We start from the raw sequence: 18,177 nt of genomic DNA, 5'->3' as shown, positions 1-18,177 counted from the left end.
CAAAGCTGGCCATCAGCTAGGCTCCTGCCCACACTGACAGCGTGTGTGTTGAGGTCTGTGTGTTTTTGTGTGGGTGTCTTTGTAGGTTTGCGTCTGGGTGTGCATGTGTCTGGGTGTGCCTCTGAGTATTGGTGTATCTGAGTGTGTGTCTACGCGTGTTTAAGCGTTATCGTTGTGTATGCTGGAGCATGCCTGCATTGTTCTGTGTGTCAGGGATACTTACATGTGTGTCTGTGTGTCGCTGTATGTTAATGTCACTGCGTCTGTGTGTGTGCCATCGTGTTTCACTGCATCTGTGTGTCTCTGGGTCACTGGGTCACTGTCCATACGTCGTTGTGTGTCTGTTGTGTCACTGTGTGTGTGTGTCACTGTGTGTCACTGGGTCACTGTGCACATTACCGTATCCGTGTGTCACCCGTGGCTCTGGGTGTCATTGTGGTGGTGTCACTGTGTGTGTGTGTGTTGTTGTGTGTATGTGATTGTGTCTGTGTGTCTGCTGTGCGTGTCTGTGTCTCGCCTCTCAAGCTGAAGGTTGAGGCTCGAGTGAAATCCAGTCTGAGCGAATAGGTGGCCCTCTGGTTTGCCTGCAAACGTCCTTGAAGAGGCGAAGGACACAGCGGGAGGGGTGGGGGAGAGGGGGGAGCCAGACCGAGGCCGTGGGGCAGAAAGGAGAGATGGAGCCACACAACAGAGTCTGCGGCGGTCTCCTCGGTCAGAACCTGGGCAGAGGGGTCCCTCAGGGCCACCACAGGCCTCTGAGACCCTTCCAGGCCCAACCCCAGCCCTTGAGAATGAGATCATTGGAGAGGATTCACAGAGATAAAAATATAAACTTTGTTGCTTACAAAAATCGCTGGAGCCTTGAAAGCCTTCATCTCCACGTTGTCATGGCGTTGACAATACAGATAAGGATCAAAGCGACCAGAATAGACTGGAAGGGCTCTGTTATAACTCGAAGACACCTCACGCTCTCTCCTCTCTCTGCAGAATATTCTAGATGAGACCCCCACCACTCTGAATGCACCCTCTCAAGTCCTGGAAGAGCATCCCTTCTTGAGGTGAGCCTCCAGCTCCCCTAGTGTTGTGTCTGACCGTCTGACTGCCCCCTGGCAGCCCTGTGACCCGCGCTGGGCCAACCAGGATTCTCCCCTGACTTGGCCCAGGGGAACGGGCAAGGGTCAGGCATCTTGGGAGGTGGCAGTGGTGGCCATGAGCCGCAAGCTGTGGGCGGCCAGAGACGGACCCTCACCCTTGCTGCCAGGATTCTTGTCCCTGATTCCAACCGCTTCTGAGGCCCAGCCCCACCCACCCTGGCCCCGGCCCCGGTTTGATTACATGAGCTGGGCTGACATCCCCTGAAACTTCCCGAGTCCTCATCTGGGCCCCCAGCTCGGCCCAGCCCAGCCCACCCCGTGCAGCCGGAGGTGAGGTGTCCCTTCCACACACTGACCCATTTCCTGGCTTCAGCATCACCTCCTTAGGAGTCTTCCCTGAACGCCAGTCCACGAACCCACTCCAGCATCCTCCACCGTGTTTAGTGGAAGTTGTCACCACAGAAGAGAGAGACCCACTTGTGTTCATCTGCTCCCTGTTACTGCGAAAGCCACGAGGGCAGAGGCCTCGTCTGTCTGCATTGATCAGGACCCCTGGCGCTGCACATTTCAGAAACCCAGTTCCAGCTGCCTTGAGCAAGACAGCGAACGCGCTGTTTTCGTAGCTGGGGCATCTCCAGAGATGTCGCCAGGCCTCTGGGGCTCTGTCCATCCATCAGCCTCTCTATGCAGCCCTTTCACGCTTGCAGCCGGGGTACAGTGGTCACAGAGGCCACGGAACAACCTCCCCAGGCAGGGAGCCCTCTCCCACATCCACGTGACCGGGCTCAGAGGGGCTTCGGTCTCCTGGTCACTGCTGAGTGAGTCACCACAGCTTGGGGTTGGAGCATCACGGCTGACCTGCTGTCACGGGACTGGTTCAGTGGAAAGACATAAGGTCACTGAGGGGCTCCTCCAGCTGAAGGACGGCCGTCGTATTCTCTACAGTGACCATGTGACTCTCCAGCGCCCACACCGGCTGCGTAGGTTTGGCCCACATGTGCACTGGACTGACTGCGTCCTCCTAGACCCAGCGGAAACCCTAACCCTGGGTGTGATGGTGTCAGGAGGTGGGGCCTCTGCGGCCATCAGGTCATGAGGGTGGCGGCCATCAGGTCACGAGGGTGGCGCCCTTGTGAATGGGACTTGTTGTTGTTTAATCGCTCAGTTGGGTCCGACTCTTTGCGACCCCATGGACTGTAGCCCGCCAGGCTCCTCTGTCCATGGGATTTCCTAGGCAAGAATACTGGAGTAGCTGACTATTTCCTTCTCCAGGGGATCTTCCCCACCCAGGGCCTGAACCTGAGCCTCCTGCGTTGGCAGGCAGATTCTTTATCACTGAGCCACCTGGGAAGGCCCCAAGAATGGGATTATTGCCCTTATGAAAGGGACCCCAAAAGAACCCCAGAGGGCCCCCTCACCCCTTTCCGCACGTGAGGACTCAGGGAGAAGCCATCGTCTCTGAACCAAGAGCAGACACGGGACAAGCCGCCAGCACCCTGACCTTGGACTTCAGCCTCCAGAACCGCAACATATAAATCTCTGTTGCTTAAGCCTCCCAGCCCGTGTGATCCTGTTAGAGCCGCCCAAGCGTCTGTGACCGATTGGAAGGCGGGTAAAGGAGTGAACACATAGCTGGCTCCTCCTTGCCCACCTCCAGCTCTCAGGGAGGCCTCGGGGGACCCGCAGACCTGCTCCGCTGTGACCCAGGACGCAGGGCTCAGCCCCCGCTTACCAGCGGGAGAACCCGAGCCCAGCTAGCGGAGGTCACGTCTATCCTGGTCTGGACGCGGGTTGGAAGAGAATCTCCAGACCCAGAGTATTTCAGAAAGGAGTGAGTTTATTAAGAACTGAGAGCAGAGATAACGAGGGCACCGTCAGCTGACCTCCCACCAGTCCCGGGAGAGCCGACCTCCTTCATGGGTTAGTAGCCGATGTTTACAGTCTCAGGACAAAGAAAATTTCTGCCAGAAGGGTGGCATCAGGAGATGGGTGAGGGTGGGTGTTTTTACCTAATGCGGGGTTAGGAAGCTGGCCAGATTCGATCAGGGGAGCCTATGGCAACGGTTGCTATGGGGCTCAGTCAGATCCAGAGACGACCCTGGTGTGGGGCTTTGCACCTGTGACCTTGGCACAGGGCTCCACAGCGCTGTCAGCACTCCAGGGCCCGTGGCCTTGCATGCCTTCCCAGAGCTGGAAAGAAAGCCAGGCCGGGGCTGGGGGCTGGGGTCGCCGACCTCCAGGGCCACCAGTGCAGGAGGTCACGGGAGAGAGCACAGCTGGGAAAGAAGCCGGGGGCTCCGCTCCAAGGGGACATGTCCTGCGACGCTCAGGCAGGGGAGGAGGAGCCAGCAAACCCAGAGCGGAGCAGAGACAACGGCCCGGGGCAGGCCTGGAGAGGCGTCTGGGCACGGGGAGCCGGGGGCGGAAGGCCTGCCGGGAGAAGACGGGGTGTGGGGCGGGCTGACCATGGCTACAACCGGAGGGGACTCCAGATGGCACCCGAGCAGCTTTTGGCCCGTAAGATGGTTAAGATAGCCCTGGCTGGTGGTTCAGAGGATCAAGACTCCACCCGCCCTGGCCCCGACAGCCCACTGTCTCATGGGTGCAACGACCAAGGCCGGGGTCAAGGCGTGACCCGCCCACGATCACAGGCTGCGAAGCTGGGAGAGAGAGCGCCCCAGAGACCCTCCTGGGCGGCTGCCACCTCCCCTCAAACGGGAGAAGCCACAGCTCCCTGGGCCCCCGGCGGCTCGGAAGGCAGCCACCGCCATCAATTATTAAACATCCCTTAAAAGCCCAAGAAAACGGAGAGGGGCTGAGACAGGGCAGGCTGGAAGCAATCAGACCCCACGCGGCCTTCGGCTAAAAAGGGAAAATTAGGCCCGTGTGGGGGTGGGGCGTCAACCCACAAACCTCAGAAGCTGGGAGCTCCCAGGTTTGAGCCTCCCTGGGTGAAGGACAAACCTGCTGAGAATGGAATTTTGCAAACCACGGGAGGGCGTCCGGGTCTCCTGAGTCCCTGTGACATGCTGAGACCAAGGCGCTGTGACATGTGACCCCCGTGTCAGCCACATGGGTTGGCGGGTGGGCGGAGGCCTTATCTGAATCCTCCGCCCTCTTGGGCTCCACAGACAAATGCCCGAGGACCCAGAGGTGAATGTTTGGTCAAGGGCAGGGCTTGCTCTTTCTTTTTTCTTATTTTTTGGCTGCTCCACGGTAAAGAATCAGCCTGCCACGCAGAAGCTGCAGGAGAGGCGGGTTCAATCCCTGGGTCAGGAAGATTCCCCTGGAGGAGGACACTGCAACCCTCTCCAGTAAATTTCTCTGCCTGGGAAATCCCACGGACAGAGGAGCCTGGCGGGCCACAGTCCATGGGGATACAAAGAGTTGGACAGGACTGAGCAACTGAGCGCTCACACACACGAGGTCGTGAAAGTGGGCCATCAGGAGAGAGATCCTTCGAGAAGGAGGAGGTTAGGGCAGACACACGGAAGCATGACCGGGTGAGGACCCAGGGAGAAGACAGCCGTGGGCAGCCAAGGAGAGAGGCCTCAGGGGAGACCTTGACCTGCTGACACCTTGATCTTGGACTCAGCCTCCAGAAGTGTGAGATCACAAGCATTGTCGTTTAAGCCACCCGAACTGTAGTACTTGGTCACAGCGGCTCTAGGACACAAATGCAGAGCAGACATCTATCGTCTGTCCCGAGGAAGGCTCTGGTGGGCCAGACTCAGGCCGTATGCCCGTCCCCACCCAACCACCGTGCTCCAGCGGGTGCTGTCCGTGACCGGCACCCTGCTGTGTGACCAGGGGCAGTGGGACGGGGAAGCTCTCTGAACCAACACGCACTATGGCAACCCCAGCCCACCCCCAACATTTCAGGGCCTGCAGACCACCATCGACCCCTTCCTTTATAGGCGGATGAATGGAGACACAGATCAAGGTCACCCAGAGAGTCAAGGACAAGTCTGGGCTTTCTCTGGGAAAGCCTGAATCCTATTAAGTCCTTAAACGCATTATCAGGGGACCTACGTGCATTGAGTTCCTAATCCTCCAAGAGGGTTAGGAGAATTCAGCCAACATAAGCTCCTTCCAGGGACAAAACACCGCCCTCCCCCAGCACTTGCTTCTGGGAGCTGGCACCAGCCCCTGGAGGATAGAGGCCCCGCAGCAAACACCCCTGGGCCTAAGGATGCTACCGCCCATAATAAGAGCCACCGCAAACAGCAGAGGTGTTCTGAGCCCAGCAAGGCTTCCCCAAGGACAAGGCGTTCCGGGCTGGGAACCCACGAAAGAAGGTGTGGAGTCCGTAATTCCCAGTCAGAGCTGCTCCTCAATGTGCAGGGACTGAGGCAGGGGTCAACTAGGGGAAACAGAGCCAGCGTAAGACAAAAGTCTCCAACTTCCTAAGGACCTGGAAGGCCAGGTATGAGTGGAGCTCCCTGCCAGGATGTGGGTGTGGCAGGTGGCACTGTGTTGACCTCCGACCTCTGGACCCTGATCCTGGCCAACCCCAGTGGGTGAAACACAACACGTGTGGAACCAGGCATCGCAGGCTGCGTGCACACGCACCCAGGGGTCCCTGGGTCCCCCCCCCCCGGGTCTCAGGGTCCACACACCAGCCATGCGGCCGATCATCAGGGGCCTAGGACTGCTCAGACGGGGGGAGCCAGGGAGTGGCCTGGGTCAGGGGTCCCTGACCGGAGCTTAGGAGACGTTCTCCTTGGCAGTGTCCGCCTGGCAGAATCTGGGAGTGAAGAGTGAGGTGGATGCAGCTGGCGGCGGCCAGCCCTAAGGACCTCGAGAGTCTGGCTAAGGAGCTCGGGTTTGTCCTGAGGGCAGGTGGGAGCCATAGAAGGCTCTGGAGCCATGAGTAGCACAGTCAGTTTCATGCTGGGAGGGACGCCACAGGCAGAAGAGACGGGGGTGCAGAGCAGTGGCCAGGGGCCAAGGAGACGGATGGAGAGGGGCCCCGGGCTGGAGTCCAGGGCTCAGGAGTCGGGGATGTGTTGAGGGACCCTCAGAGGAGAGGACTGTAAGACCCTAGACGTGGGGTGGGGGTGGGGGGGGGAAGAGCGGTGTGCTGGGACACCTTAACAACTGGCTCTCTGGGGTGACAAGCCCTGACCTGTAGCCTCTGCCAACGCATCCGCCTGGGCCGATTTCAGGACACCCACACGCAGTCATGGAAAAGAGTTGGCAAGAGGAATGCGGTAACCCACTTGGACGTTCCCGCCGTCCAGATATAGTGGACATGGTCTCAGAAGCTTGCTGTTCTTCCTGTGCGGTCTCTAAGTTGTGTCTGACTCTTTTGCGACCCCATGGGGTACAGCCCGCCAGGCTTCTCTGTCCATGAGATTCTCCAGGCAAGAATACAGAGTGGGTTGCCGTTCTCTCCTCCAGGGGATCTTCCCAACCCAGAGATCGCACCCACGTCTCTGGCGTCTCCTGAGCTGGCAGGTGGATTCTTTTCCACCGAGCTCCCGGGAAGCCCCGAGGGTGTGGTGCCTTGATGGTTGTTGTTCCCTTGCTCAGTCGTGTCCGACTCTTTGCGACGCCATGGACTGCAGCACGCCAGGCTTCCCTGTCCTTCACCATTACCCGGGGTTTACTCAAAGTCAAGTCCATCGAGTCAGTGATGCCATCCAACCATCTCATCCTCTGTCGCCCCCTTCTCCTCCTGCCCTCAATCTTTCCCAGCATCAGGGTTTTTTCCCAGTGAGTCAGCTCTTCTCATCAGGTGGCCAAAGTATTGGCGCTTCAGCTTCAGCACCGTTTAATTAATTTTTAACAATGGCTGAGTTCAACAACCGTCGAGCAGAATTTCCTAAGAAGGTAATTGTCGGCTCGCAGAGCTGACAGGAGCACCTCCAGCGCGGCGCTGGGAAGCTGGAGTGTGCAACCTAGAAGGTTCCCTCACTAAGTTCTTGGCGGGGTAGGGGGTAGGGGCATGGAGGACTGTGCCTATTGCCCTCCAAGGACCACCTCCAGCCTCGTCCCCTGCCTGAGGGACCGCCTGGCCCCAGATGCCAACCACGCCCACAGATGCAGATGTGCGCCCCTGGTGGAGACCCCACAGCCCAGCCCACACCCCCTACGTGCTCTGAGAGCCCCAGCGGCTCCTCTCCCCACCTGCTGCACCGCAAGGGGAGGGGGCCCCCAGCTTCAGTCTGCCCTGGCTGTGGTCCCCCCACCCTGTAGGCTGAATATTCTCCAATTGCCCAGGGGGAGGGGTATCTGCCACCACCAGACCACGCCAGACACTGGTCAGCTGCCACAAGCCCTCTGCGCTGAAGCTGTTACCCTCAACAAAGCAGCCCCAGGGAAACAAACTGGACTTGGACAGACTTGGACACAAGTCTGCCCCAGGAGGGACAGCCCAGCCTCACCAAGAAGTCCTGCTCACCTGGCGCCGGCTTCGTGCACTCTGTGGTTTTATTGTTGGTTCTGCAGATCGAGGTCAAGAGCCCCAGTGGCAGGCTTGACGGCCGTCACAGGTGACTAGCGCAGTTAGCTGCGGTGACACAGATACTGTTGCCAGCCCATTTTACAGACGGGGCACAGAGCTCAGCTCAGCAAGGCTAAGGAACGTCACAGGTCCCACGGCTGGGAGGTGGAAGACTCAGGTCAAACCCAGATTTGTCTGATGGCAGGGCTCAAACCCAGGCTTTGCAGGTGGCTCAGTGGTAAAGAATCTGCCTGCCAGTACAGGAGACATGAGACACGGGTTCGATCCCTGGGTCGGGAAGATCCCCTGGAGGAGGGCATGGCGACCCGCTCCAGGATTCCCGCCTGGAGAATCCCATGGACAGAGGAGCCTGGTGGGCTACAGTCCAGGGGGTCGCAAAGAGTCAGACATGACTGAACAACTTAGCACGCACAGACACAAAGGCGAAATCTAGCCTCTCTGCTCTCCCGAGCAGGGACAATGACAAGGCATGGCGGGGCGCCGCGTGCCGCAGGCCACGGTCTCTGGGGATCTTAACAAGCAGCGAAACTGTCCGGGGATGAGGCGGGTATTGATAAGTCCCTCCCTCTCTCTGTCTGCATTCCCATCTCTATTGCCATCTCTGAAACATCCTAGTCAACGACCTCACCCCCCTTACAGGGACGCCCACCCCCTCCAACACTGCTTACAGAGCGGTCTAGACAGATGCTCTCCTGGATGGATAATCCATCCATCCAAGGAGAGGTGTACCTTGCTTGGTTGACTTTTCTGGATCAGTGAATTACCATCTTTATAATCAGAGGAGACAATAAAGCTATTTTCAGCTCGGGAACAAATGAATGCAGTGGCAGATCCAACCCCAAAGTCTGGTGCCGGGGAGGCCGACTCTGTCCTCGTGGCTGGCAGCCTCCCCCTGCCGGGGAGGGGCTCGTCTACACGGCGAGCACGAGCGAGGCAGGCAGGAAGCTTTCAGGAGTGCCAAGGCTGGATGGGCCCCCCTCAACGTTACCGGGGCAGGTCCTGAGAGGGTGGGGGCGCAGCAGCCCGCAGGGCCCCAGGGCACCCCGCACGGCTCTGCTGGGCACGGCAGCCCCAGAGACTGACTGCTCGGGTGTTTTCTCAGCACATGGGAACAGATGGCTTCAACTCCCACCCACGGAAGCCAAACATTTCCCTGGTTACCCTGCTAATTTGCTCACAAGGCTCCTCTTGTAAATAGAGAGTACAAAGGCTCCTTCGCGCCGCGTGTCTGACGAGCAAATTCTGACTCCACGGGGGAGAGGCCTCAGAGAGAGCACAGCAAAGTCCCAGGTAAGCCCCAGGTAAGGCCAGGCGTGGGCCAGGTGTGGTCCAGGCGTGGCCAGGAGCGTCGGCCATTCAGGGCCATTTTCCTGCCACTCCCCAGAGCCTGGCTGGGAAAACTTGGGCCAGCCTGTGGCACGTGTTTCCTCATCTGATCTGTGAAATGGGTGTGTTGATGGCAAGGGACCCGGATGCAAGCCATCACGGGTGCTCCAGGAATCCGAGGATCTGGGAGTCTGGTCGCCCTGCCTGCCTTCCTCTGGGGTCAGCTTGGTGGCCCCAGGGTCCAGTGCCACTCTGTCCCCAACCCCAGTGGTAGCTGGTTCACCCAGACCCTTTTACTGACCGAGACCTTCTCCAAACCCAGCCCCGAGGCTCAGAGACAGGCTGACTCCTTGAGGCTTCTCAGCTTGGGCAAACGTTCGACCCTGGGCAAACGCCTTCCCTCCCCTGGGCCTCACCCCCATCTGTATACTCGGGAGTCCTCAAGCCTCCTTCAGAGGCCATGAGGGTCCAGTGACCCCCAGTGAGTGCTCAGGGTCACCCCCAACATGCCCAAGCCAGGGGGAGGCTCCGGGCGCAGGGGACAGTGGTGCCGAACCTTTGTGGCTAGATAGCAGTTGGTGGGATGGGGAGGGGTGTGTGGACGGGGGTGGAGGGAACTAGGTGGGCAAAAGCTTGGGCAAAGAGTCGCCTTGTTGTTGGGGGAGGGGAAGCCTCAGGAAATTGGGTGTGGCTGGGACCTCAAGGGAGGGGCTGTGGGGTGGGCGGGAGCATCGTGGCGGGTGGCTCAGAGCCGCAGGAGGCAGAGATCAGCGCTTGGGGTGCAGCAGCCAGCCCAGGGTCCGCCAAGGCTTCCATCCCCCACTGTCCTCAGTGGCTGTAATGAAGAGCTCTTCCAGCTAAAAGCTCCTGGAGCCTGGCCAGCAGCTGCTGCCGCCCTGGCTAGCCTCCAGCAGGGCCCCAGGGAGCCTTTATGCCTGCTCGCTGCCTGGCCTGAGGTGTCCTGAGGGGCGGACCCCAAGATGCCACTGATGGCTTGGGGCCCTGGTCCCGGAAACCTGGCCCCCAGTGCGCCTCCCTCTGATCTCCAACCCCAGGGGTCTGGGGGGGCTCTGGGGAGCAGTGTGCCCCCACCCAGGACAGACAGGGGTGGCTGAGAAGGGACAACATCTGCCTGGCCTTGCTGTGTGACTTGAGCAAGGCAACTGGCCTCGCTGAACCAGGCCCCTCCCCTCCTAGACTCACTGTGAGGATCTGAGCAATGACCTTGGCCCAGGACCGGCTCCTAGCGCTGTCAGTGCCAACCTCCCCCGACCCCGCCAGCCCTGTCCTGCTCAGCACCACACACGCCATCCCTGCCCTCCTGGGAGAGAATCCTGGGGGTTTATTTATTCAAGTTGCCTTTTTAGCCCAGAGGGTTGGTTCTCATTTTCTCTAAGTTGACACCACGATGCTCAAAGGCAGAGCACAGCCAGGGATGAGCTGAAGGTGCGCGTCCCAGTGTGTGACACCTGCAAGGCTCGGGCAGGGGGTCCCGGCCGGCCCAGGGGGCCTTTCTGCCCAGGTCAGAAGCCTGGTGCCGGGGCCTGCCCTGAGGTGACCGACACCACCCATGTCCTGGGGTCACTGTGAGCGTGGAATCCGGCTCGTGTATGGCGTGACTGTGCAAAGATACGCTGTTCCCTCACCCCCACCTCCCCACTGCCCCACGGGCTTCCCCAGCTCTCAAAGGGGGCTCCCGGGCCCCTGCACAAGTTAGAGGAGGTGAGAGGGGAGGTGCCCCGGGGGGAGACCCTCGCCCCTCCACCGTCTGTGGAGGCCTGGCCCTGCCCAGCATGGCAGCTGGTGGGCCCGGGTCAGCGCCCAGCCTCTGTCCGGGGGGGCCTTCTGTCTGCCTCCCCCTCCCCAGCCCCTCTCACTGGTCTCTGCCTGACTCTTGGCTGCATGTCCCAGTTGATGGGAAGATTCTAATGGGCTTTAAGTTAATAAGTTGAAAATAAATTAGGTTTGGGCTCTGCGGGAAGCAGATGGACGGGAAGAGCCGTGGCTGGGGTGGGGCGGGGTGGGGAAGGGGAGTGGCGGGGCCCCTTCTCCTCCCCCCCAGCATCCCAGTGCATCACTGAAAATATTCTCAACATAAGGAAGAGGCAGAAGAATCATGCTGGAGCCCCCCAGCGGCCCCCCAGAGGAGCCTGCCTGGACCCCACTCTATTTCTGAGAGTACAACTCTCCACCCCCTCTCCACCCAGCAACCCACCTTCCTTCAACACAGTCCAAAGCCAACTGCCCCCACACCTGCAGAGCGGTAGCTAGAGGTCAATATTTGGGGATTTTTCAGACAAAATTTACCAACAGTGGAAGGCACGAATCTAAAGTGAACATTTGCGGAGTTTTGACAGATGGACATGTTGGATTAGCCAAATCTCTATCAAAATAGAGAGCATTGCTCACCCTGATGCCTCCCCCTCCCCAAGGGCAAGCCTTGACTGGATCACTGGGCATTCCTCTTGTCTGTTCTAGAAGTTCGTGTGACTGGAGCCACACGACGGAGCTCTGCACCCATCTTTCCTGTGTCTGTCTTTTCCATTCAGCATAACTGCTCCTGATGTCATCCGGTTACTGGGGGGAGCAGCAGCGTGCCCCTTTTCTCTCCTGAGTAGGAGCCCATGGTAGGGCTGGACCACAGCCTATTTAACCATCTTCCCTTGCAAGGCCCCGGACTGTTCGCAGTTTCTACTATTATGCATAAAATCTGTATCTGCCTTTTTGTGGACATTTATTTTCGAGATTACCTTGAGTCCGTCCCTCCCTCCAAAAAAATCAAGCCCACTCTGTAGCTGGAGGGGACAGGAAAATACCCCCATACACCTGCTGGTCTTTGGGTTGAGCACATCCCCGCAACACGGAGTCCCACTGGGGGGCCATGGTGGTCTAGGAGGCACCTACTCCCTGGGAAGGGATGGACAGTGAGTGGGCAGGCTTGGTAGCTGTTGTCACTGCAAAGGTGGGAGTTATTCTAAAATGTCCACCTTGGGCCCAAAGTGCGTCCCCCGAGATTCGTGCACAAGGGCACCCACCTGGAGGGCTGGTTAGATAGGCCACCAGCAGGAACAAACCCAAGAGCCTCCAGGAAAGCCATCACCCTAGGGAAAGATCAAATGTAGAGTATTGCCAACAAAACATGGTGTTGGGTCAAGCAAAATCTCAAAGTACCATTGTCAGGGGTAAACGATGTGGTTAAGAAATATTTAAGGGGGCTTTCCTGGCGGTTCAGTGGCTGAGACTCTGTACTCCTTAGGCAGAGGGCCCCAGTTCGATCCCTAGTCAGGGAACTAGATCCTACATGCTGCCACTGAGATCAAAGATACTGTATGTCTCAACTAAGACCTAAATATTTAAGGTAGTGGCTTGAAATGTTCTCAGTCAGATGAAAAGGCTTCTAAGAATCTTAAAAGCAGGCACCTCAGACTTTCTCTGTTAGACTAGAGAGCTTCTAAAAATTGTCCATGGGATTGCAGAGTCAGATATGACTTAGCACATACGCCTTGCCAAGAAAATAAATATTTCAATTAATAAAAAAAATAAATAAATAAAAAAATAAAAAAATAAAAATTGTGGGGACCTTGTTCCTCAGCCCAGCACTGAGAGATGTGTGGGTGTGGCTTTTACCTATTAACAGTGGAACGGATTACAATTTGATACATAGGAAGCCCACAGCACTTTTTTTTATATGAGACTGGGCTGAGCAGCTGAGCCAAATCTCTGCTTCTGGGACAGAGCCCACTAGCCTACCCACCTTCCCACCCATTCGTGACGTGTGGGGAAGGTTACAGGGTGGGCTCTGGGTGTTACCCCTGCAGACCCTGAGGGATCCTGGGAGAGTCAGTACGAGCAGGTCAGCTTTCAGGAAGCTCGCTCTGTCTCGCGAGCTGGGTCAGAGGGCACAGTGGGGGAGGCCAGGAGACCAGGGAGGAGGCCCTGGTAGCATTCCCCTGACAGGTGACTTTGCGGGGAGCTCTCGAGGCCACTGAGAGCAGCGCCCAGTGCTTGTCTAGCGCAAGCTGGGCAGGGGCCTTGGTCCCCGGCGGTGGCAGCCGCTGGCCACTCGGGCATGAAGCAGACCCCACCCCGGCCTCTCCCTGCGCCAGCTCGCGCCTTCACGAGCCTGGGTGACATAACAGGGGTGCCGGCGGCCCCTCCCTCAGCCCCTGCCACAGCCCGCCACCTGCTTGTTCCAGGAGGCCTTGATTGGCTGCGTTTTTCAGCCTGGCAGATGGCGTTTCTCCGAGGGAAGGCTACTCACAGGGATGGGAGGACAGGCATCGACGAGCAGGGTCTTTGCTGCCGTCAGCGAGGCGGGGGTGTCGTCGACGGTGACAGCGGGCCAGGCCCTGGGGCTCACCCAGCCCGGCACCCCCACAGAGAACACTTTCCTGGGTCCTGCCACTCACCCCCGAACCCTCAGGAGGCACAGCCAAAGACTAGGCTCTGACCCGATGGCTGGGGGCCTCTCTGGGCCTCAGTCAGCCCGCGGGTAGGATGGGGATGGCTCAGGGGTCCCCAGCACAGGGCAGCTGGCGGGGCGGGGGAAGGTGGTCTGTGAGTGTGCACTGAGGTCTCAGCAAGTGGTGAGCTGCTCCCTGGTGCAGCGTGTTGGGTATTTCACTCCTCACAATAGTCCTTCCAGTTCTCCTTTTCCAGGTGAGACACAGAGAGGGGCAGTGCGTGGCCTCAGGTCACACAGCAGGGAGGCTGAGCTCTCGCCAGCTCCTGAGGGCTGAGGGTCCCCGTGGGGGAAATGAAGTCTTCCTATCTTCCTCAGAGGGTGAAGCAAGGTCCTTGGGCATGAGACCCACGGCATGGTGCACAGCAAGGAGGCATTCAAGAGCAGGGCAGAGGGCACAGCACGAGCCAGTGTATCAGTTATCACAGCCACAGCCATGCCGCGTAACAAACACCTTCCAGAGGCCAGTGGCATAGACAGGAGGTGTGTGTGGGTTTCACATGAGCCCTACGGAGCTCGTGGCTGGACTGACCCTGAGGAAGGGTCCTGATATGGCAAGCTGTGGGAGTGGCCTGGCCCCACTCAATCCCAAGCCCTATTCAAATGCATCCGCCTCTCCCACGCCCATTGGAGTCCCCACAACACAGCCCTGACCACCCCCACAATATCGCCAGCTCCTGCTAAGGTCCTCTGGACACGAGCAACATCAGTCACCCTCCCAGACCTTGGCCCTCATCTAAACCCTGAAGTCTCTCCCCTGTCTTAGCAAACTGAAACTTTTCTTAGCAAATAGAAAAGGCAGGGGACTTTCCTGAAGAGCCAGTGGTTAGGACTCCGGGGTTCCACCCACAGGGAACCTGGTCAAGGAACTAAGATCTTGCGTGCCCTGCAGCATAACAAAAAAAAAAGTCAGAAATATAAAGATGGTGATGCCTCTCCAGTCCCCACATTCAGTGGCGACTACGGTTTAACATTTTGCTGTGTCTCCTTCTAGTCTTTCCTCTACGCAGAATACATATACTACTGTGTGCTAACCGTGTATCCGGCTTGTCCAAATAATGTGAAAAATTCAGTGTACAAGAGGGGACAGTAAAAAAAATCAGTGTCCTTTCTCTGATCCCGCCCCCACCATCTCCTTTCTCAGAAGCAATCGCTATTTGGTAATATTTTATTACGGTGTTATGCTGATATTCACAGGTGAGGCTCGCCTATTATTTTCTTAGAGAACCGTGTTCTTCAGATTTACCAGGCTCTTTCTTTTCTCCTGTGCTCTGAAAGGATGACGTCGCACTGTGGCTCTCCTTTCTTTAAAAGTTGGGTAGAATTCCGTAATTTTGTGAAGCTGCCCACACCTGGGGTTTGGGAGCAGAGAAGACATAGTTCTTCAACAAAATTCTCTATTTCTTCTCCAGTAAATGTTCTATTTAGATATGATTTCTCATTTGATGGCAGCTTGTCTGCTCATTTTTATTTTCCCAGAAAATCATTTTATCCAGTTTTTCTAATTTGGGCCACAAAGTGCCAAGTATCTTTTGTATTTCTTCCCACTTCCTGTTTATATGTCATTTGCTTTCACATGGCCAGTTTCCACACTAAACGGTACATCCTAGTGGTGACAAATTATTCCACTAGTTTTCTTGTCTTTTTTTCAAATGTAACAATCATGTCATCTGTCTCCCACCATGATGAATAGTCCTTATCTTCTCTTCTTGGATAACGAGACTATTTGCAATGTCTGGCTATTATGGCGAATGTTTTTGTTTAGAAAGCCTTTTCTGTATTTTTAGAATTATTTCCTTAGGCTAGATTTTCCAAATCAAAGGCATCTTTTTTAAGCCAATTTACTTTCTGGGAGGATTGTTCCAATTCACACACCCCTACCCCAGGAATCTAGGCTTAAAAACCTCCTCCGACTAAAACACTCCAGGGATTTCCTGGCAGTCCGGCTGTTAGGACTCCTTGCTTCCACTGCAGGGGATATGGGTTTGATACCTGATCAGGAACTAAGATCCCACATGCTGCTCAGTGTGGCCAAAATAAAGAAATAAGACACGCCAGGGGCTCCAACAGAACCCCTGCTCAGGCTGGTTTCTGCCCTCTGCCCCTCTTCTCCCCTCCCCCCCAAGTGGCTTCTCACTTTCTCTGTTCCAGGTACACTGACCTTCTTTCTGTTCTTGAATAGAATGAGGTTTTCTGGCCTCGGGGCTGTGCACTGGCTGTTCCCTCTGCCCAGAGCACCCTTCCCGCAAACCTCCCCCCCAGAGCCAAGTCTCTCCCACCCAGTGTCACCTTCTCAGAGCGGCCTTCACTGACCCCTAGACAATGACGCCCACCCACCCACCCCCCGTAGGCACATGCCGCTGTCTCCCCCACCACTGTCTGTCTTCCAGGCATTTGGAGCTTCCAGAAATGATTGCACTTGCTTATTGCCTGTGAAACCCCATGGAGGCAGGGACCCTGATGGGTTCCCTGCACCTGGAACAATGTCTCACAGGCACCAAATAATTTTTCCTTGCACCAGGGCAGCTCCACCAGGGCCTCCTGCATTGGCCCTTTCAAAGCTCGAGAGCCCTGGAAGACACCAGGCTCATTAACTCTGAGATTAATGACTTTGAACAACTGGCCCTGTCTCCCAGCCCACCCTCTGCTCACCAGAGGTGGGTCACCAGACAGGAGGAGAGGCTAGTCTGGTGGGGAGTGAGGGAATGGCATCCAGGTAGGAACTTGGCATGGTCTCTGCCAGGCACCTGTGTGGATCCCTCCTGGGGGGCTCAGCCCTGAGTGGAGGGCTTCCCACGGGCAGGTTCATCCACCTCCCACCTCTCCTCCCCTTGAGGTTGGACGCCTCTCCTGACAAGGAATCTTCCCTCCCTTCTCCCGGCATGGTGGGCTCCTCCCAGGTCACAAATGAGCAAACCGAGGCTCCCAGAGAGGTGCGCACAGGGACCAACAGCCCTGGGGGGGGGGGTTGTAAATCCATCCACCTGGGAGGAAACAGGCTCCGAGATGGGAAGCCGCCTCCGCAGCGACTGATCCCAAGCAAGCGAGCAGGAGGACCCCAGGGCAGGAATGGGGACGGAGGCTGCAGAAGCCCCTAGACCTGCTTGGAATGCACAGGGCCTCCTGCTCGAGGACTCCTGCTCATCCTTCAAAACTTGAATCTGGTCACCGGGTGACCTGTCCCACCCACTCTTCAAGCACCACAGGCCTCCCACGTGAGGGGACCCAAGTTGGGGTGGTGAAGGGGGAAGAGGGGATGGGGAGCGGAGTGGGCCTCGGCACCCAGGCAGGGAGGTGGGCATGGGCAGTGGTAGCTAGATCAGCCACAGGTCACCCCGAGGTCGCCGGGGCGGGGGTGCCCCCAGACCTCAGTCTCCGCCCCTCCCCCTCCCCGCGGGCTCGGAGGGCGTGGGGGGAGGGAGGAGGGGAAGGGGCGGGGCTCCGCGCGGGGGGCGGGCCGGGGCGGAGCGCGGGGTCCCCCGCTGTGCTCTCCGCGGCCGCTGCGCCCCCCGGACGCGCTCGCCGACCCGGGGGCCGGCGGACCGGGACCCGCGGAGGACGCCGGCCGCGCCGGGCCCGAGGCGGGGTGCGGGGAGCGGGACGCAGCGGGCTGGGGCGCGGGCGCCCAGGGGTCCCGGCGCGGGGGCGTCGGGCGCGGGCGGGGCCGGGCGCCCCGAGGACCCCCCCCCCACCCCCAGACCGGACCGGACCGAGGTAAGCGGCCATCGCGGGGGCGGCGGGCTGGGCGCGGGCCGGCCGGGACGCAGGGACCTGTCGGAGCCTTTGTCTGAGGCGCGCGCGGCCCGGCTCCGTGCTTCCCCCCCACTCCGCGCCGGCTCCGGCCGCCGAGTCCAGGGGCGCGGACCCCGGGCACCCCGGGACCCTCATCCTCCCACCTCATCCCGGGATGAGCGGGCTCCCACGAGCACCCTGTCCAGCTTCCGGACCGGGCCAACCCGCCACCAGCCCCTCTACGAGCGCAGGACCCAGACCCAGGAAGCGGAGAGTGGCCGGCGGCTCCAGGCCCTGCCCGGCGGGCGCCACCTCCTCCCCGGGCACATCCCAGCATCCTTCCAGCTGAAGTTCCTCCCTGGAAGTTCCTCCGCCCTACCGCGCCCCTACCCCTGCCCGCCCCCTCCCAGCTCTGAGGAGAGCGGCTGAAAGAGGTGGGGCCTGCGCCAGAGGTCACCTCCCAGGGGTCCTACCGTCTGTCCTTCGCCCTGGAGCGCCGGCCTGCGAAGCGACTGCGTTGCTGTGGGGCTGGTCTCGCCGAGGGAGCCGGGGCTGGGGGCACTGCAGCACCAAGGCCAGGGGCCAGGGGCGGGGCCAGGCACCCCGGACCGGCTGGCGCCTGTGGCCGGTTGGCCAATGCATTTCCGCCAGCCTCCTACCCTGCTCCAGGTAGGGGGTGGCCCGAGGGCCTGGAAACCCACTTTCCTGTGGGCAGAACCACCAGGGAGGACTTTGGGCCAGTCTGGAAGGCTTGGCTGCGGAAAGAGCAGTAGAGAACTCACAGGCTGGCTCAGATAGGGGGTCCGGGTCCAGGGCCATGCAAGGGCGTCCAGCTAGCCAGGGCCAGGGGCTCACAGGAGCCTGAGGCCCCAGGGAGACTAGCCGGCTGGCCTTCCAAGCAGATCCCAGGCTCCCTGTGCCCTCTGGCTGGAGCGCAGCCCCTGAGGGGGGTCGGCCTGGCCTTGGGGTTCACACACCCAGAGCCTTCACAGTGCCCTGGGGGCACAGTTAGAACTCAGTTGCCTCTGAAATGGGGGGAGCCAAAGGCTGTCGGCCTGGCAGGGCTCCAGAACACGCTGTGTGGCCCCTGCACC

The sequence above is a fragment of the Ovis aries genome, chromosome 24 (genome assembly GCF_016772045.2).
Source record: "Ovis aries strain OAR_USU_Benz2616 breed Rambouillet chromosome 24, ARS-UI_Ramb_v3.0, whole genome shotgun sequence".
Lineage (NCBI taxonomy): Eukaryota > Metazoa > Chordata > Mammalia > Artiodactyla > Bovidae > Ovis > Ovis aries.
This window is presented reverse-complemented; position numbering follows the sequence as displayed.